Raw genomic sequence first — 22,224 nt, 5'->3', positions numbered from 1 at the left:
AGGGGGAGGGGAGGGAGGAAGGAGAGGAGCATCAGTGTCACCAGCCTCCTCTCCGAGAGGCAGTCTATGAGTTCTAAAATTAGCTAGCTTCATAAAATATGCATTTGTGCATTCCCCAAACAGTGTCCTGCACTCTCATAGCCTGTTTAAAAATAATTGAGTGTGTAATGTTTTTAGAACACTGCATCAGCACTTATACAAAATTATTGTTTTAGAAGTGATTTGAAAAACTAAATCTAGAAAAAAGTTTTTTAATCTCATAGATGATCGATAGGCTACTGAAAAGAGAAAGAGTAAAATATCGATCTTTTGCTCTAAGGCATTTAACACGGTGTACTTTTTAAGACAAACTGCCAGTCCATTAAAATCACATTAATACAGGTAAAATACTGTCTTTCCCAACTTTCTTGCTTTGCAGCCCATGAGTGATCATTTCTGATCAGTCTAAGGATACAGTATCAGAGCACAAACATGAGCTGCGAGTGGATGTGCCCAGAGAGCACGCTCTTCCAAGCCTAGGACAAACTGAAGCACGAGGGCTACAGATCACAGCAGACCTACTCTGAAAAGCAAAGGATGCTCATTGATCACCTGCAGACAAGAACTGGGTCTTATGACGCCCGAGTCTCCGGGAAGGTTTTGACCCGTGCTGGCATTTTGTGAGGAAGGATAAAAAGAGGGTAATCATGGACTGGATGCTATCGAGAATTGCAGCAACTTAGCCATTAGACATCTTTGTAATGCGCACTTAAGAGCTGGGGGAATGCACAGGTAGGGGACATCCTTGGTAGTGAGCACATTTGCACAGGGGACGCCCACGTGCTGTCCCGGAGGTGGCCTGCACACCTCTGGCCCTTGTTCCATCCTTTCTGAATCCCTGCTGAGATAACCTTAAGAATTTTATAATCGCAACAATTACCATGTTGCAAAACACTCATTTTTATCAGAGCCCTTGACTTTTATGAGTCACACATTTGTGACAAGAAAAATCCTGGCAATAGCGGTTATAGAAGGGCCTTTGGGCAGAAGAGCTAAGGAAGGGTTTCTTACTAGTAAAGCAAGCCCTCAGAACGCACCCTTGTGCTGAACTGTGTGGCACTGTATTCCTCACCCCACTGTCCTCCATGGGGGAGACCACTTACCTTCTGTGGTACAGTACAGTTCCACTTCAGAAAGTTACAATACTTGTACCCACCCACCTTGCTCCTGCAACCCAGGATTGAAATAAAATCAAACCACAGACATATAAAAGAGAAACATATAATATAAGCATATAACATTCATGTTAGGGGACTTATTAAATATAAAAAATAAGCATTAACACACTATCTTAAGAACTTTACATTTATTCACTCATTTAGTTCTCACATACAACTTTTGTTTCTTTTGAAAGTTTAAGTTACTTGCAGAATCCCATAGCTAAATGACAGATATGCCATTTAGACCACAGTCCCTGCTGCTGAGGTTACAAATAAATGAAAATTATATGAGCAGGAGTCTCAAAGCTCTGAAGTCTGAGGCTTGGGTGGACCTCTGTCTTTCTGATTCATTCCTAGTAAGGGATATGGGACCAAAGTATAAAGTCCACTTCAGTTTTGGAGAATGTAGAGCAATCTCCATCTATAGTATTTGTTTAGACTCAGCTATAACTAAGCTTACATAGGCCTACGAATATAGTAACAGTTTCTTCTGTATGGTAAGTCATAAAAGATGGAATTTGTTAAGAGTTTTGAGAAACTTGGAGGTATGGTATGAAAACAGGATGAAATGCTGGATTTATTTTTTTCTTAGCACTCTTGTTCAAAAATCTTTTTAGGGCAATCAATTGTATTTCATCATTTGAATAGTATTTCATAGATTTTTGTTAAAATTACCTTTTTTAAATGTTCAACATCACTGGTCATTTGAGAGATGCAAATGAAAACAATACTGAGATTCCACCTCACCTCAGAAAGAATGGCTGCTATCAAGAAATCGATCAATAACAAATGCTGGCAGGGCTATAGGGACAAAGGATCCCTTCTCCACTTTTGGTGGGAGTGCAGAGTGGTGCAATGACTGTGGAAATCAGTATGAAGATAACTCAAAGAACTAGGATTGAAAGTCCCATATGACCCAGCTATTTCTCTTCTGGGAATCTTCCCAAAAGAATGAAAAGAATCATACCACAGCGATATATGCTTACCCATGTTTATAGCACACAGTTTGTAATAGCTAAATCTAAATAGGAAATAGCCCAAATGCCCATCAACTGGTGACAGGATAAAGAAGTTGTTGTTTTTTTAATGTAAATAAAATGGAGTACAACTCAGCCATGAAGAATGAGAAATTACAGACATTTATAGCTAATTGGATGCACATTGAGGCCATATCCAATGTGAAATAGGACACAGATGTACAAATACTGAGTAGTTTCTCTGGTGTGAGAAACTGAAAGTGTAAATAAGGATCAAAATGTAAAATGAATAATGTGAAATAGAAAGAAAAGGCCCAAACGAGAAGGGTAAGTAGGAGGGGTAGGGGAAAGGAAAGAAGGGAAAGGAGAAAATATGAGAAGAAGAAAAACAGGGAACAAAGTCATTGCAAATAGGGAGGGGTGGAGGGATTGGAGGGCAGGAGAGTGGGAAAAACGATAACCAAGGTATGTCATGTACAGGTACAAATTCCCAGTGATGGGTAACTTCTTTTCTCCTCAGGGTGGAGGCTGAGGGACCAGGGTCCAGGAACAGGGTGTCTGGCCGGGCCCACTTGCTCCTGGCTGGCTGTTCCTCCCACTGTGTCCCCCTGGGCCTGTCCTACAGGCTTCATTCCAGCCTCAAGACCCCATCCACCTCCTGCCCTAACCCCTTAGAAGTCAGGAGTCAGTGCAGGGACATAGACATTCTGGCCACAGCAAGAACTAAAGTAAGGCAATGAGCAAGAAAGCGAACATTCAGGAGAAAGCCAAGAGGAGAGAAAAAGTCTCCCCAGGAGATGGTCTCGGAAGTCCCGATGGGGCAGGCCCCTTGGGAGGCCGGAAATGCAGGCCAGAAGGGAGCAGGGTCATAGGGCCAAGCAGACTGAACAGGGGCATGGCCTGATCAGCCCCAACTGCCAGTGGAGGCCGTGGAGAAAGCAGACGATAACTAATGCAAAAGCCTTTTCTCTCCAGTAGAGTGAATGTGCAATATCCTTGCATAGCAAAGTGACATTTTCTGGCAACACTCTTGTGTTTTCTCCCTGCTCTTAAGGTTCATATTTACTGCCCTAGAAATTCCATAATCATGGCAGTCCGAGCTGGTGGTGGAGGAACATTCTGCAGCATTAAAAATTCATATGATTCTTAAAGTTCTTCCTAAATACATTTCCAAGTGTAACACATGTGAGGAGGGAACGACTTGCATGGAGCTGCACATACCAATGTGTAAGATAAACAAAATATTTTGCAGTGTCTTTCAAAAACAAACAATAATTTATTCCACTAAAATGCTGAAACATGATTAGGAAGAATCAGGTATTAATTTCTGACTAAAATGCTGTCAAAAGGATTTTTTTTATTTCACTTTTTTTTATTAAAGAATGCAAACATACATGATAACAAGAAATGAAGATACTAAATAAAAATTTCAAATATACATATATATGACAGCAAAAAAAGGATATGAAATAAACAAGAATTTATGTAACACAGACTAATTGAAATACATTAGTTTGATATGATCTTCAAACATTATGTTCTTTCTCATTTTCTTATATTTTTGAAATAATGTAATTATAAATAAAACAAAGTTACATATTATAGTTCAGAAACTGTCCTCAAAATTTTATGATTTATAAACTCCTTGGTTTTATTAATCGATAAATATATACTTGTTGATTGTACCACTTACATTTTCTAACAAAACTTCCTACAGGAAAAAAATATACTTATATTTGAAATCCAAAAGCAACTAAAAAAATTAACATTTTTAAGATCAGATTTTTCTGTTTCTATTTTATTATATCCCATACTTATTTTTGTTATATTTTTATAAGCATAATGATAGAATTTAACACCAATAGATATGTATTATTCTTCCCAAACAAATGACTATGAATTAGGTCAAGCATGTAATTTAAAAAAATCGTAAGGCTGCCAGAGAAACTATCAATATGCCAAATGTGCACAATCCTACCATATTCATGCCCATTTTTCTCATTTAATAATGCACACATATATGTAAAAACACCCCCCACACATATACACAATGCATATTTTCTACAATACAATATATACTTAGGTATAATAAAACAGTGCAGTGATGTGTGGAATGTTGGTGATTTGTATACTTTGAGAAAAAACAAATATCATTTTTGAGGGAGTTGGAGAATTTGTAATATGTACCAGATACTAAGTGATATTAATGATTAAGTATAGTTATAATAAAATTTACTTAAAATTAATATTCATCATCAGTAGAAAATAGGTACAAAGATATATTGATAACATAACATTTGTCTTAACAAATTTCCAACCAAACAAGCTGTAGTGACAGAAAAGGAAGTTTGTAGAAAGCAGAGATGAAAGAGGAAAATGACAGATGGACCTTAATACTTTTCATACTACTCCATATATACAGATTTCATAAATTCACAAATAAAAAGCAAAGAAAATGAGAACCAAAATACCTCATCAATTTGGTAGGCCAATGTATAGAGACAAGGATTAATGTATTGATAAATTTTAAAAATATGAAATGTAAAGCCTGAGATTTAGCTCAATAGTGCTGCACCTGTGTAGCCAGAACAATGTGCCGAGTTTAATCCCCAGCACCAGAGGAAGAAAAAGAAAAAGGAAAAAAGAAGAAAAGAGGAAAAAAAGCATATATACTTTCTGACCTACTCAATAAATTAAAAATAAATTATTTGTTATCTCTTCCTCTTGAATTTTTCCCTTCACAAGGATGTAGTGAACTTCTTTGTCTCTTTCAATCAGTTTAAGTTTGAAACTTACTTTGTCTGTGAATAAGATTGCTATCCCTGCTTTTTTGGAGGGGGGCTACTGTTGCATGAAGAAGTTTTCTGTCCTTTCACTTTCAGTCTATGGGCTTCTTTTTACGCTAGACGTGTCTTGTATACAACATATTATTGGATCTTGCTTCTTAATCCATTCTGCTGATCTGTTTCTCTTGATTGGTGAATTGAGGCCATTAATATTGATGGTTATAACCAATATGTACTAACTTATTATTATTATGTTTTTTTTTTCACCTTCTCCTTTTAGTTTCTTGGCTTGCCTATTTGATTTGCTCTGTTGGGCCTCATTGTGTTGTTACCTTCATTGTCTTTTTCTAGGATGTTGTGTAGAATTTGTTGAAGTGCTGGTTTGGTATTCATGTAGTTTCTCAGGTGTTTTTTTTATCACGGAAATATCTTATTTCCCCATCCATTTTAAAAGAAAGTTTTGCAGGATACATCAGTCTAGGTTGGAGGTCGTTTTCTTTTAGTACCTGAAATATCTCATTCCAGGCTTTCCTTAACCTAAGGGTTTGTATTAAAAAGTCTGCTGTGATTCTGATAGGCTTTTCTTTGCATGTAATTTGTTTCTTGTCTCTTACTGCTTGTAGTATTTTGTTCTTCTGTTGAGTTTCTGGGATCTTGATTATTATATGTCTAGGTGTTGATATTTTTTGATCACAGCTAGTTGGAGTCCTATATGCCTCACTTATCTGTATGTCAAATTCTTCCCCTCTGTTTGGGAAGTTTTCTACAATTAATTCTGTGAACAGCTTTTTAAAATCATTTACATTTTCTCCTACTACTTCTTAAATTCCTATCAATTTTATGTTATTCTTAGTATCATCTGAGTTGTTGTATCAATTTCTCATGATCCCCTACTGTTTTTAAGAGACCTCTCTTTTCACAGTCACTGACTGCAATTTTATCTTCTATATCTGAGAGTCTATCTTCAGACTCTTTTATTCTTTTGTGAACACTCTCAATGGAGTTTTTAATCTCCTGGATATGTTTGAATCTGTCCTACGGATTCTATTTCTTTCTTGTATTGGGCATTTATTGTTTCCAATTCTTTCTTATGCTAGGCATTCATGGCTTCTATCATGGTCCTGAGCTCATCTATTTTCCTCTCAGTTTCTGCTCTAGAGTCACAAATTATAACTTTCATTTTGCTCGTCATCTCTATGATTACCTGGGAAATTACTTCTGTTTTATATTTCTCTAGAGCCTGACTGATCAGTTTTGTTACTTCCTGTGCCTTGAGTTCAGGGTGTCCTGATGATTCACTATCAGACTTTTCATTCTCATCTGCCCCACTGTTTGCCATTGGTAAACTGGAAGTCTGTCCCTGTATCTTGCTTAAATGTTTTGTCATTTTTACTATTGTTGTTGGGTTGTCCTTAGTTTAACCTTTAGATTATTACTTAAATCTTCCTGATATAGTTCGGCTGCAGCCCTTGGGTCTCTAATGACTCATAGACATTCTCATTTTCATAATACTGAAGAAAACAGTTCATTGAATTAATTACAATCCTTTATCCTAATTGATACAATCAGCACCACAATATAATGAAGCACAATTTGCAAATTGACCACTTATGGTAGTCATCAATCTATCACCTTCAAACCATGTGAATTTAATTAAAATCAAGAAGCAATCCAAAATATGCTTACAGTAAATAAACCTTTCAATAAGAATATTTACCATTTACAATGGCGGCTTAAAACAAAGTTAAGACAAGAGGAGTAGATAAGTATAAGAATTAGAGAAGGTTTCATATGAAGCCAAAAGACATAGAATGACCAGACAATCATCAGAAAATTGTTATATTCAAAAAGAACAAACAAAATAGAAATATAATAACCCTTGAGTAAGGTAGAATAACATAAGTAAAGAACATAAAGAAAAGAGAAAAAAATAATAGAATAAATCTGAATTAGGACAAGAGCAGAAACAAAAAGGGAGATGAGGGATACTATAGTGGAGTAAGAGACTGAGTTAGAGAAAGAAAACAAAAAGAAAAAAAAGAATTTGCAGAGTAGGATGAAACAAAAATGAGTTTGAAGGGCCTCTTTCGGACTATATCACTGCTGTCATAATAAACAATATGTGCTTTGCCATTTGCAGAGCCGAGTCCCTGATCTCAGCTAGCTGGTGGCAGAACCCCATGATGCAGACTGAGCTCAGGCTGCAAGGCCCAGACTGAGTTCCCCGATGTCTTATAGGGTTGAACTCCACTCAGTTCTACTATAAGTTTCCCCAACCACTTCTTTAAAGATGTTCAAAGTTGAAAGTGCCAGAAAATACTCTTTATGACCACCTCTGCCTCTACAGAGTAGATCCAAAGACTGGTACAATCCGGAGGTCTAAAAGTGTGAGGGGGAAGGTTGGGGGTGCTCGGGGGTGCTCGCGCGGCTACCTTTCTAGCGCTGAAGATGGCGGCAGGGGCACCAGCAGGGGAGGGCCCGGCCGAGAAGATCCTCTGGCGCTGAAGATGGCGGGAAAGCCGCATGCCGAGAAGCTCAAAAGGATTTTTAAAATGATGCCAATTGCAATGATGCACAACACTGAGCTAAGGAAAATGAAGAAACTGTGATGAGAAATATTAAATTTCAAAATATTAACAATAGAATATGGATTATGTAAGAGGTTAATTACAATAGCACAACTTTAGAAAACAAATTTTGTAGGGGAAACAGAAAAATCTGTGGATTATAGCTTTTTCTCTTTTATTATTATGCAAATGTAACAACTGGACGTCAGTAGAACATCTGGACATTCAGGTGTTCATGTTCTCTCAGTTGCATTTCTTAAAAATAGAGACAAATATTTTCTGTTATGAAAATATGTTCACAGAGGTAAAAGGATGCAGTTTACTGAATAGTTGACGGATTGATTTATTGACTGTATATATGTGCATCTACGGAATGTAGATCTTCCTGTTCATCCTTGTCTTGGCTTCACAGATATTTGGGGTGACCTCACAAGGCCATGTTAGACTTCGCTGCCCAAATGGGGACTTATGCAAGGAAATTACAGGTGAAATTAAAGGGGTAAGTGGAACCACCATAATTATCTTGGTTGGCTCTGTGTAACTCCAGACATATGATTATCTTTCTGTGCTCCTGGTAAGTGAGCACAGTTGAGTGTTGCCAAGCTACAGTGAAGTATTAAGGTCTCTATATTCTGCTAGGTAGCTTCAACCTTCCACTGTTTTTATTGTAGGATGCATTTAATTAAGTTAAATGCTAATTATAATTTTCTTGTAAATTAATATAATTTTGACCTTAGTAATCTGAAAGTCACTCTGTTAATGAGTAATGAAAAGTTCACAGCTATATTTGCAGTTCTGTGTTGGTTTTGGGGACTGGAGCGCATTAAGTGTTTGGGCAAAGAAGTAGACAGGAAGAGAGGGAGAATGGAAGGGGATTCCCGGTGTGCTCTGTGTAGGCGGGGCTGCCTTTGTAACACCCCTTCCTTGACAGACTTCTCCAAAGCAATCATGGGATCAAATTGCTAGAAAAATGACAGCAGTGACAGTATTTTGTTAATATACTCATAATACATATAATTTTTCCTATCTTTTTATCTTTTTTCCCCTCCTTCCCTCCTCTCCATACATGTTTACATATCTAATAAAACAGACATACAAATAAACAAATAATATCAGAATAAAAAAGGAGAGCAAACTAATACATCTGACTAAAAGAATTTATTTTCACAGAACTGGAAAGATATATACTACCTATACATCACTTTGTTGTAGTGATGGATAAAGCTGTGGTTTAGTAATGAATAAGAACAATTTTAAAAATTATTTTTCAAGTTTAAGGATATCATGATCAATAAAGTATTTCTTCATTGAACTAAAATATGCACCTACTAACAACAATTACTACACTTTGCATTTTGTACTCTGTGTTGCTGTTTTGCTTACAGAGAAAATAAAATGTTCCAAGTAGTCTCAGAATAACAGAACTCATAGTGTACGGTCTTTACCTTTACAATAACTTTACTGTTGCTGTTTATTTTGAATCTTATATCTAAATACAGAACTGATTTTATTAACTGGGGTTGAAATAGGAATCACAACCAAGGCCAATGTAAGTGACACTGCACTTTCCGAGCTCACTTGGCAAACAGAGCAAGGAGCTGAGTCCACATTTGGGTACCTGCGTCTTCTCCAAGTTAACTTCCAATCAAATATGTTTTTAAAAGGCGAGTGATAAAACTGTGCTAACTTGAATTTACTACTGAATCTTAACCATAAACACACCATTGTTTAGGACTGAGATCAACAGCACCTTTTATAAGAGGTGGGTATTTTATCATTTTTAGGACTCAATATTCAGAGTTGTGATAATAAAATCAAACCAACCTTTAGTTTGTTTCGGCATTGACTTATGTTATCATTCACACCATATTGCCTGCACCACGGCAGACTGCCTTCTTCTCTCAAGCTTGGGTTAGCCCCTGGAGGGAGTGGGAAAGAAAGGAAAAAGATATGAGTGAAGAAAATGGTCTTAATTAACCCATTATGATCATTTGAACTGAAGGAGAGAAACAGGCTCTGTGACCTGGAAAGGCGGCAGTGTGTTCCTCTCTGCCAAGAAGAGCAGGTGTGTGGGCAGCTCCTGAGGTCTACAGAACAGAGCTTAGATGCAAACCTGCGCAAGGAAGCCTGGTCCCTAAGAAACTGTGCATCTGCCACACTTATCTCTGCAAAGGGAATCTGCTTAACAAGAAGCTGCTAGAAGTGCAACAGAGGGATGATGCACACACAGTTATTCACAGACAGAAAGACGGTGGCACATTCTACCACTTTAACATTCCTACTCACAGAAATTGTAATTTCTATGCTAATGCTAATACTCAAGAGGGCTAGTAACTTTTGGGGGGATGTGAACTTGTCAAGTAAAGCAAATAGTCACATGCCAAATGTGAACATCTTGTATGGAATATAACATTTTTAAATATAACTGATCCTAAGCTCCCCCTTGTGTGTGAAGAAATTATTTTTAATCATGAGGAAAGTGGATTAAGCAAAATATTATTTACATATGTGCATATAATTTAATTTTTGTATTTAAAGAGGTAGAAGTTACATAAAAGTATCAACATAAATTGTATGAAACACCACCAACTAATAGGCATTAATGATCACTGAAATAGTTACTGGTTTTCCAAAGCTTCTGTGGTTACAGAGGTATAATAATAATAATCCCAGATACCATGAATTACACTAAGGGACTGTACTTAAAGTAGAGGGTGGCTATATGTTAATCAATTAATGAATAACAGATTGAAATATATACGACTGCAAATATTTAGATTTTGTGGAAATTATTACTAAAATGCTTAACTGATAGCATTGTATGGACAGTATCCCATGAAAAGCCACCCAAATACCAGCTACTCTAACAAGAAGACTAATTAGCATAACATTCTGAGCACAAGAGAGGGCTCAGGACACCATAAAGCTGAGGCTCTCCACCGAAATGATGACACGTTGCTGAGACACCCCCAAACGACCATGGTCACTGCTAGGTGTCCGATCGTTTCTCACCTCTGTCACCAGGGTGCATCTCCCATGTCATCTCTGTCTTGCTTGGGCCTACAAATTTCCCATGCAGAGGCCATCTGGAAAGGTCTCTGTGCTGCCACAGGACTTGAACCTCAGGCGGGCACAGTGAGGTGTCCTTAGAAAGACCCGGCCTTATAAAGAAGATATGGTTTTTCTATAAAATGGAATACTACTCAGCCATAAAGAATGACAAATTAGACTCATTCATAGGAAAATGGATACATATTGAGGATATACTCCTAAGTGAAATAAATAGTCACATGTGTGTAAATATCAAATAGTTTCTCTGGTGTGAATAAACTATAATAGTACATAAGATCCTAATGGGATAAATGACAATGTGAAATAGGAAGAAAAGGGCTAAAGGTGTAGGGAAAGTGGGAAAGGCAGAGGAAAGGAAATAAAGGAAAATAAAAAAAAATAGGAGAAGATGAAAAAATTGAATTAAAATGTTTGTAAAGGGGGAGGGGAGGAGGGGTGAAGGGAGGGCAGGGACAAGGGGAAAAAATAAGAACCAAGACCTGTCATGTAAAGGTACAAGATCCCAATAATGAATGTAACTGTAGTGTATACCCAAAATGTACCAGTAAACTCAATGGGGTGGGGGAGACCCGGCCTTGCCCGGTCCAAATACTTGCTCAGATTGAAGAGAGGAACAGCTCTCCCTGTAAATCATCCTTACTCATCCAGCAGTCTGGGATGCTGAGGCAGGAGACTGCTAAGTATAAAATTGAGCCTCTTAGGGAGACCCAGTCCCAAAATAAAAATTAGATTGGGGTTATAGCTCAGGGTGATGGCCCTGGCTTCAATCCCAGTACTGCTGGGCAAAAGAAAGAAAGAAAGAAAGAAAGAAAGAAAGAAAGAAAGAAAGAAAGAAAGAAAGAAAGAAAGAAAGAAAGAAAGAAAGAAAGAAATACTTCCTCCAACTCTCAGGTTTTATCAATTGCAAAGAGTGTTTCCTCGCCAAGACAGTTTTACTGACTCTGTCTTTTCTCCCAAACCTGTGAATGTGAGGAATCTCCAACACTCTGTCTTAAAATTCTTTTTTCTTTTTTTTGTGTGTCATCTTTGTTGATTCATCTGGTTTTATGACTTGAAGTGGAAGCAGGCCAATTCAAATGGAATCTGACCAAAATCTGAATTTTAAAATGAATTTACATTAATTTGTTGTGAGCTAAATCAAAATTTTAAAATTGACTTGAAAGAAATCTAAGTGAAGAATTTAAATTTAGTTTAAAAGCTAGCAATTTTGCTTAAACTATTTAAATTAAATTAAATTAAAATGTTGCAGCATGTGAAATGAAGCCGACAAATGAAAACATGTGCCTCACACATGAAATGCTAAGATTGCACGGGCTCCCCCAATGAAGCTACCCCACATACCATGGTGGAGGCGGACGATGCTAGTCAGAGCTAGCAAAGCTGCCATCCTGCTCTTGACTCTCCACGACTACAAGGCACATGAGCCTCTTTCCTTACGTAGTATCAGTCACAGAAATTCTGCTATAGCAAAAGAAAATAGATTAGGATGCTCGCCCTTCATTGCTACTTTTTTGAAATTATTTTTTACTCCCACCTTAAACCAATAGTTCCTCTGAGCATACTGAGTTATACCACACATACTGTCTTTCCGTCCAACACTGTAACCAAGCTGTGTGATCTCAGCACTCATGTGGAACAGCCAGTCCCTTGGTCTCAGGGTCAGTGGAGTGCTTTCCAACCTGCCCCTTCCCTACCATCACACTTTAGCCTTCGTCACTGCAGTTACTGTCCTACTGCCAGAATCTGAACTTCATGCGTCCCCAACCACCAGCCAACACCCCCCCAGATCTGTTCCCTGCACCTTCTTCCACTGCTGCTCTTCAAACTGACATTCTTGAGGTCTTCTGTAGTCTTTCCAATTCCCTGCTTGCCCTCGCAAAGGAAGGGGATGATTGTTAGTACGAGACTGACTTACCTTTGTTCCAGGCTAAATTTTACTGTTGTTCACTGACTTGAAAAACTCTAGAATACCTTAAAAAATGACAATTTAAAAATTGCTCAAATCTGTGCAAGAGTTATTCAAAATATCTCTTTAACAAAAATTTTAAATATTTATTTTCATGTTCAAAAATTATTTTCCAGATTATCAATTGTTTTAACTAGTTCTATATTAAATACAATTATTATGATAAATTAAGTAATAAAATATCCTCAAGAACATCCTAGAACAAAAGAGAATGTAATATTTTAATTATATTCACACATAACTATTACAGAAAAGTGTTTAGCATGCTAAACAAAAGATTTTAGACACAAAAAGGAATAAACACACAAGTTCAAGTTGTAAATGAATGCTGTAAAATTTGCAATGTAAAGAACTTGTCTGTGTACCAAGGATGTTTTAGAGTCCACTGGCTATATTTAAGACAATGATAAACTGTTTCTTTTTGAAATTTCTATATTTATAATGCAATGGAAATGTCATATCTTGGCTTTAAAATGTATGAATAATAGTGTTATTCTTATTTTTAAAAGTCCATATTGGTTCATGGCCATATTTGAAGACCACTAATACATCTCAACTTTCCACAGTGAGAATCTCACCCATGAACGACCCTAACCAAAGTGCATTAGGGTTCTTGGTGAGGGAGGAGAGGGGTGATTTAACTGGTATTTAAAGTTCAGAACTAAATTTTATTCAGAATTTTGAGACAAAAATAATTCTAAGAGTAAGGGTACATAAACAAAACTCCCCAATATCTCAGAGCTGAGCCGAGGCAGTGGAGAATCTGGGCTGGGAGTCAAGTCTACCTGACTTCAAAGCCCAAAGCATTCCCACTAATGAGTGCTGGATGGAGGGCTCTGGTGCCAGGCCCCTGTGCTCCGTCCTGGAGACTAAAGTGAGGAAGGTATGATGGTGTGATAGGACAGAAAGCAGGCGGAGCTCGGGTGTCATGTTGGACGTCGTAAAGTCTGGCAGAGGAAGTCCTTTGAGAATGCAGCTATACTGATGGGTCCCACGAGCACTGAGGGCTTCACCGCCCCAGCTGGATCACCCAGGCCTCCCTGCTTCTGCAGGGTGAGAGACGAGAGGAGAACAGAAGTGATTCTGAAGCACAAGTGACCAGGCCCTGCTCTGCATTTTACCAATCAGCTAATTCATTTCCCAAGGAGAGATCTGTGCACACCGTCCACCTGCCTGGAGTGAGGCACTGAACTCACTCTGCACAGGACGCTGTCCCCACGTTCCTCATTCTTCCAGACACGTCTCACTTCTGATCAGTCTCCAGAGCCCTCACGTCACCTTTTTAATCTGTTTTGTGGAGTTTATAGTTGTAATTTTCAGGATTGATTTATCAGGATCTCAAGCCTCCATTCTGCTGTTCTTAGAGTTCAATCAAGTTCATTCAAAAGTGATCTTGTGTGGGCTATAAAAATGGCCCATTTTCCTAACATTTGATTTTCTAATTTTCTTGTATATTTTCTTAGTTTGCATATTATTTTTTATTATAAATTAAAATTATGAATGTGTGATTGTGCATCTGCATGCACTGTATTCATACATACGTGTTTCTTGACTACAAAGTCACATTAATCTTTCTGTTGCTATATTTACCATACTTTTTATCATATAGAATATGTAGATTTTAAATTTTTTATTCACATTTCTATATTTAGAGTCATATTTCTTACCAGTTATAGTAGTTGTAATGATTTTATAGGACACAAGTATTTCTAGATGACCAACATATTCTAACTATGACAAATTTTTCATTTCAACAAACAGCTTATTTCCTTCTTGACTTAAGAAATTGACTTTAATCTTCATAATACTGTTGAATTGTAGCAAGTGTAGCCCCTTTTTTATGTTTATATTTTAATGGAAATTATTTTAATTTGTCATGCTTTGATGGTAAGTTATGCCGACAGCTTAAGGGGAGTTTTACCAGTTTTACGGTACTGTGTCTTAGTTTCTTAAAAGATCTGTGTAAAAAAATGAAGGTCAGATGTGTCCAATTTGTCAACATTTAAGATGATATGTTTGTCTCTCCTTTAATCTATTAATGCGATAAATTATATTAATGAAATTCCAGTTGTTCATTATTTATTCATGAGGATGTTTTCTTTCTATTATGCAGGCTCTATTTGGTATTACGTTTGATTCTTTTCATAACCTGCTCTATTTGGTTGCCTGGTATTTTACTCAAGGTGTGTACAGCTTAATTTGTGTTTTGGATCCCTCTCTGCCCAGGCAGCCTGGTGGATGAAGGTGGAGAAACTGTGCTGTGATTTAGCAAGTGGAATCTGCAGTCCCTTTTCACAGCTTTAACTCCAGTGCTTCCACGTTTGGGGCAAGGAAAGCGGCCCAACTGCTGCTTCCTGAGGTGCGACTTGGGATTCCCCTTTCCCAGTCGTCCCGAAGGATTTGGATCAGGTGAGGTGCGGATGGTTTCAGACGCTGGGAGGGAGTCCGTGCTGCACTGGGTCTTGCTCCTTCCTTCTGTTCTCTTTAAATTGTATCCTCATGCTAATATTATCTAATCAAAATAAAACGATTTAAGATAGAAATTGAAATATGTAATTAAAATAATGAGATTATAGTGCTAGCAATAATAATGAAGGTGCTGTATGTGACAGCTCTTAGAGTAGAGGACAGCAGACCCTGGCATCTCTCCTCTAGCCCTCTTTCTTGGCCAGCAACGGAAGTGAGGTCAGGGAGGTTCGTCAGTAACAAGTCCCACATGACTTCACGTACTAATTTAACTTTCCTCCTGTTCCACCGATAGAGGGGCAGACAGGAGAACAGCCTAAGATTGCCACTGCTTTGGACATGGAATTATCCCGAATGTCTCAGAGGAAAGGGTTTTACGTGTTCCAGCTCTGCCTTAAGGGTGCTCTGGAGAATTAAGAGAAGGGCAGTGAGCAGGCATGAGGCAAATGTCATGGAAATACAATGAGAGCTAAACACACACACACACACACACACACACACGTGTGTACACCAGGACAAGGAGTTCGAAACTCAGGAAAAGAGTGGCAGTTTGGAGTGAGACTTATTCAGACAAGCAAACAGCCCCTGGGAATCCCAGAAATCTCAGGAAGCATGAGGACTCCCCACTCCCAAATGGCAGCCGGCATTGGTTTATGGGATTAGAAGCCGTATCGCAGGAGGAATGGTTTGAAGACATTCATCTTTTGTGTTTGTTTAGCAGTTCCTTCAAAATTCGGCTTTAGTTTTTTTCTGAATGCACAGCAAGTAGTTACTTGTCATGACCAGAAATAACAAAAGATTAAATTATGATAGTATAGACCACATGGGATTTTATAACCTCACCCTAAATGCTGCATTTAAAAAAATGCCTGCTGTATTCTGTATCTCATAGCACCCACCAACTAGGAAGCTTTCCTGTGATTTAAAGCTGACCTCACAGGGCCAGGATTTAGCTCAGTGGTGCTGTGCCTGCCTGGCTAGTGGGAGGCCCTGAGTTCGAGCTCCTGTACCAAAGAAATAAAAGAGTATAAAAATGACCTCATGCTATCAGCCTGTGTTGAATAGCTCATTTCATCTCCACCATGAGCAAGTCCGTTTCACCTGAATTTCTAGTAGTAAGGTTACTTACAAATACTTGCATAGAAGTATGTACCTATCAGCTGAAAAGGAATTAATGTTTTACATGTTATTCTGCTTATTATTTTGAGGAGGTCATTTTTTGGACCTTGTTACCTACTTAGCTCAAGGGGTTGCTAATGAAGATTAAATGAAATAATAAATATAAAGCTGGGATTCAATGCTGGGCATATAATATTCAACCAAAGTTATGTTATTTTTGTTGCTTCTCCAATTTCAAGGGCAGACCTTGAAGACCAATTCCGAACTGGCCCGTTGATGACTGTTTTGAGCAGTGAATGTTCTAGCTGGTGTCATTCTCTGTCTTCCCTCCTCATGGCCTGAGTATGGTGACCTTGTCCCCACTGCTCTGTTCACCCGCGGGGCCAGCACCCAGAGCTCCTTGGAACTGCAGACCCCACACCAATGATGGAGTCATGATCTTCACTGAAAAAATAAATCTGCAGATAATTCAAACCAAATTCAAGTTTGGGAAGCTGGGGAAATACTGCTCTAGATATTTCACTCACCATTCATTTAAAATTGAGATGATCTGCCCCTCAGGAACCTGTTCTGTGCATGGTACAGGGCTCCTGCCGTCAGGGACTGCGTGACACCTGCGTTGTACAACTTTTATATTCTACATCACTGCAAGGCTGCTGAATCATTTGTTAAGTGCAAGATGTTTTAAAGTTCTTGATATATTATTTATGATCTGGGAATAATTTAAACCTGTGCAATCACAATCAATACTTAACATGGAGCTCTTTTAATATTCAAGAAAATATGAGCAATGCATAATTCTGTTTTCCCCATGGTCTTGTGTGTGTTATGTTGAATATCATTGAGATTTCCCATTAAAACTTCTGTGTCTGAGGGGATATAAATTTTACTCGTTAAAATTTTGCCTTGGTAGCAGATGCACTGGCTCCCTGCTGTTGCCAGTGACCTCCAAGTGCAGGTTTGTTAAGTGCTCGTAGCTGACCCTCTTTCATTGCCCTGAAGCCAGTTCCTGGGCTCTGCAGGTTTCTCCCCTTCCTGCCCTGCCTTCAAGTTTCTTTTGCTGGCACTGGATAGGAAAGGGTAGGTGTCTCCACTCACTCCATCTGCCCTAGGGATGGCGTGACCATCCTTAGTCCTTGGTGTACCAAGAGGCCTCTTAACTGTCTCCCCAATCTCCTAAGTCACAGTGTGTCTTCCATCCCTCTAGTAACGGGCTTTCTGGTCATCCTTACCCTCCATAGAAACCACACAATAAAATATTTTCTCCTTGTTTTGTATAAATGGATAAGCTAACATTTTTCCATTGTCCTCAGCACTTCTGCCAATAAAAGCAGGCAACAAGAAATGATGGTGCTGGGGTAGTGGGAACCTAAAGTGCTGCACAGATTTGTAAACAGGTGAAGTCAGTTGCAATTCTATGTCTTTTCTATTAAATTTTCAAGGGCAATAAATAGTATAGTCTGGGTTAAGAAAAAACAAAAGTAAAACTGGTCCTCCTCCATAATCTGGGCCCGTACTGGCTGTGGGTAGGTGTCCTCCCTGATTTATGCTGGGAAAGCCTGGCCTCTTCTCCCTCAGCTCCTGGGGGTGAGCAGCTCCTCCCATCACGTGCCCCACCATGATAGGCTGCCTCAGCATAGGTATGAGAGCAACAAGACTAACTGAATGTGGGCTCAAACCTTTCCTCTGTTTAAGCTGGATAACCTCCGGTATTGTGTTGCAGTAATGGAAAGCTGAATCACACTGTATTTTTCTCCTTAAAATATTTAAAATTAATATGACTCATATTCCAAAACATTTCAAACTAACCTTTAGCTTCCTGGGCATGGTGCAGTATGGTCCATGTGGGAACTGAGTTTTCTGATGAAGGTGGTCTCCCTCTTTGCCCTTTGCTCAGAATAGCAAGACCAAGTTTTCTGGGCAAAGGGTTACAACAACCTCCTCCCCGTTTTTCTGTTCCTCTTTTTCTGACCCAAGAGTGAACTTATCTCCTCCCCAATAGTTGCTTAGTTAGAGATATTACATGTATTGCTGAGTATAGAGAGTTTGCCTAATTGTGTAATCATACAGGGTGTTCTTTGAAAACAAAGAACATAGTGCCCCCCCACTGATCTTCTCGTGGGTATTAGGTATTTCCTGTTTCCATCCTCCTATTCCCGTAAGCATCCCAGTAATAACCATTAGTAATGAAAAGTTAAAAACAGCATCAATCCTCAGCCCTATATAAGCATGCTCTGAAAGTGAGTTGGGGCCTTCAGTTTGAAGCCACTGTGACAGTGCCACTGGAGGTCCAGGCTCGAGCTTGCAATAAACTCCTCGTGTGTTTGCACACAGGAGAAAAGACTCCTTGGTGGTCTTCTTGGGGACTTCGCGACTTAGGTACAACAGTCCAGACAGGTCCACTGGATCCCAGGAGTCCCCTCTTTCCTGGGAGGATGAGTATTCCTGCTCAGTAATATGTACTCACATCCATATCAGAATTCCAGTCATTGAGCCTCTTCCCCAGGGCTACTCCAGGTACTAGTAGGTGGAATCATGGATGGAAAGGAGAAGGTACTCTCAGAGCTGCTTACCTGAAGAGAGCTCAGTGCAGGGACTGTTTTCAGAGGCACATGAAGGGCTAAGGAAGACTTCAAGCAGGGTGACATCTGGATTTATCGCCACGTCCAAGCCTGAAGTGTCCAGAGTGGAAGCAGAGTGTGCATGGAAGAGGAGCTCCAGGACAAGACTGTGGCTGCTCAGGATCACAGCCAGGTGGCATCAGGAGGCATAAACTGTCTCATGCTATGTGCTCAGACTCCTCTGGTTGCCTGCTTTTGTCTGTCCCTCAGCAGGAAGGCAGAGGAGCTGCAGGGCAAGTGTGCAAAGAATAATTCACATGTAGTCAAGGAAGACCCAGAAACGTCGTGCTGCTTAAATCTCTTTATGGATGAGAGGTCCAAGGAATAACAGCTTTAAATATTCACACTGGAGTGGTATTTTCAGTTAACAAACACGGTGAATAGCAAAGTGTCTTTATGACCACAAATATAGAATGAGCAAGGCCCTTCCAGACTATTTTTCATTTTCCTGTGCTATTGCTATATGGTAAAAATAGACAAATAAGCCAGCACTGACCACAGAGACAATATCTTTAAGGGTTCCAGTGATTTTAAATGATATTTAGTTCTACAGCAGTCAGTGTGATAGTTAATGCCATCTAGTTTGGTAAACTCTGACTTCCTTGCTTGTGGTAGAAGACAACAAATGGTTCAGTATAATTTTCTACTTGTTGATGGGAAATATAAGATCTTTTAGGACAAAAATGTCAGACACACTTATTAGGTTTAGGCATGTTTCAATAACTCAGTTATATCAAATAGCAAATTTCTTAGTTGGATTCTTTATTAATAAAATTTCTTGTTCAAAAAGCTAGAATACATTTCTACATTCCCTGAATGATGCCTGCTTATTTCCGTACACAGCACAATATATCTGACTCTTTCTTTCTGCTATAATCTGTAACTGCAAGCTTTCTGATCAAGAGAAATATCACAGATTCTCCAAGTCCAAAAAAGTGATCTAGGACTCACAGAATACTCAGGGACAGCTGGTTGTCCTGGGAGCAAAGAGCTGTCCTGCCTGTTATGGCCCTGGACCTTTAAGATTGAGGTGGCTGTCTGGGCTAGAAATAGATTCCAACAGGCCTCCTCTTCCTTGTCTTTGCTTTCCCTACATGAGGAGTGCAGATGAAGCCAATAAGGCAGCAGAAGGAAAGAGCCATGCTTTACTTTCTCAAGAGGAGCAGTTCTGTCAGCATGGCGCTGCTTTTGCTGAAGTGAAAATTTAATTTTAAGTATTTTTCAGAAACTGGTGTCTAATATAAATGGAATATGTGATCCCATTTTATCAAGACAAAATGCACTGAGTCTTTGGAGAGAAAATGTGCACAACAGTGCAAATTAAAAAAAATACAACAACAATCTATGAAAGATAGTAAGAGCCATAAATCAAGAGAACGTTGTTGGGCAGGTGGCGGAGGAGATGTTGCAGAAACACTTAGGAACCACTATTGAAAGACTCACAAAGATTCTCCAAAAGGACTCCAAGTCATGGCTTCAGACACTACGAGAAGCTAAATTTACTGCAGGGAGAGATCATGGAGCACCATGTGTAGTTCAACTGAAGACTCTTCTTTCAAAGGGTCAGTGTTAGTAGAGTTAGTAACTAGACTTCCCCACCCCTCTCCCTCACCAAATAGGATGTGTCCTTCTCCACTGTCCCAGCTAATTAATTGTCCATGCTGGAAAAGCTGAAATACCTCTGCTGGGGACACTGTCACCTGTGTGTGGCCCCAGAACTGGCCTGGATGGGTTTTCTCTAACGGTGAGACTGTCGGAAAGTGGTAGTTGCTTGTTGCTTTAAGGACCTTGTGGCTTTTGTGACATTGCAGCATCCTCATAAAATGTCCTCAAAATGCTTAGCACCTTACGCTGTGCAGTTCTCAGGACTACCTTGGTGGTGGCCCTTTCCTCCACCTCCACCATCTACAGATTGTGGCTGCACCGCACCCCCACCCCAGCTCTAGTTGGCCTTTTCCTTCTCATTTCTAGAATTAGCACCGATGGCTGCTATACTCTAAGGACATTAAATGGTTGCAGATACTTGAATTTCATACAGACTTCCATTTTTTTATTATTTTAGTTCTGCATAGCTTTTCTCTGATATTTTGGGTACATTTAATGATCATCCTCAAATTGTTCAGATCATAATTTATGCAAAGATATTGAAATGGACTGATTTATGTTCAGTATTTATAGCATTCTCCATAGAAACACTACTGTTTTAGAACTACGCCTTCATAGTAAAATCATGACCACCAGGACAAAGAGCAAGGCAATACCTGCATCTGTTTTTAGTGGTGAAAAAACCACAATACAAAAGGAGGATCTATATGAGGTACATGCAGTGACCATTGCCCAGTCTGTAATTTTTCCACACTGCATTACGTTTCTAGGTCTAATCTGTTTTATAGTCCCTCATAGTAATCTTTAGGGTGCTGGCAATTACCTCAAATATTTGCAATGAGCATGAGGTGCTGTTATACATATAAAGCTCTTGTGACACTCAGTAAACTTCTCCAACCCGATTTGTAGCGGGTCGTCATGAACCCACAGCCTTGGATGCAGCAAGTGCCACTCCCCTATCCAGCCTCACTCTATGGTCTGAGCTCTTTTTTGTCCCTTTTCTGCAGGTGGCTCTGTTCGCCATTCTTTCCTACACCCGGGATCATGAGCGTTGGTAGTGAGATTTGAGAAGGCTTTTCCAGACCCCGGGGTCTCGCGAAGGAGTTTCCTTCATGGCCCTGTGAGCCTCTGCCTATTTACTGAATCTCAACATAAGGACTTTGGGAGGCAGGCTCTGGATCAGCGTCTTGCCCTGGTGCCCAGCCCAGTTCCCATGCCCACTCACCTGCTGTCCTTCCTAAAGGCTGCCACCAGCTGTGGTATGTGAATTTGTCACTGCCTTAATGGAGAAGCACACAGGGTCCTGCAGTTTGATTCCTTGTGAATGAGGACATTGACTGATGTCCTCTTGCGACCACCCAATAGCCTGAATCCCACTCTGCCTTCCTCTCATGGAGCGGGTGCTGCCTTCACCTTCGCTCCAACAGCAGCAGTGCAGCGGGCGCGTTCACGCCCACGTCAGACCCTGGGAAGCATTACAGCATCCCGCCCAGCCCGGGTCATCACCATTGCCCTTGTTACAGAGAAGAACCTGGGGCACAGAAAGCTGGTCCCTGTGGCCAAGCTTTGCGGGTGCTGAGCGTCAGAGTGGGCACCTGGGTCTACTCGGTCTGGCTCCTGAGTCTGTTCTCGCCCCTCCGCAGGTATGGGCGGAACAGGATTCACAGAGCAGATCTTGCAGAGAGCTCCAGGGGGCTGGTTCTGTCGAGTGAGTGTTTGAGACCTAGTGCGGCGGATGCACAGCCTGCAGCATTCATCTCTCTTTCCACAGCTCTGTTAGCTGTTCCTGGCCCAAGCGTGCGCACCTCAGTGGGAGACGGAGGGGAAGAGGAAGGGGAAGGGGGAG

This window comes from Fukomys damarensis, unplaced genomic scaffold (genome assembly GCF_012274545.1).
Source record: "Fukomys damarensis isolate Sample0158 unplaced genomic scaffold, DMR_v1.0_HiC HiC_scaffold_4, whole genome shotgun sequence".
In the NCBI taxonomy this organism is placed as follows: Eukaryota; Metazoa; Chordata; class Mammalia; order Rodentia; family Bathyergidae; genus Fukomys; species Fukomys damarensis.
The sequence above is the reverse complement of the archived record's forward strand: the minus strand, read 5'-3'. Positions refer to the sequence as shown.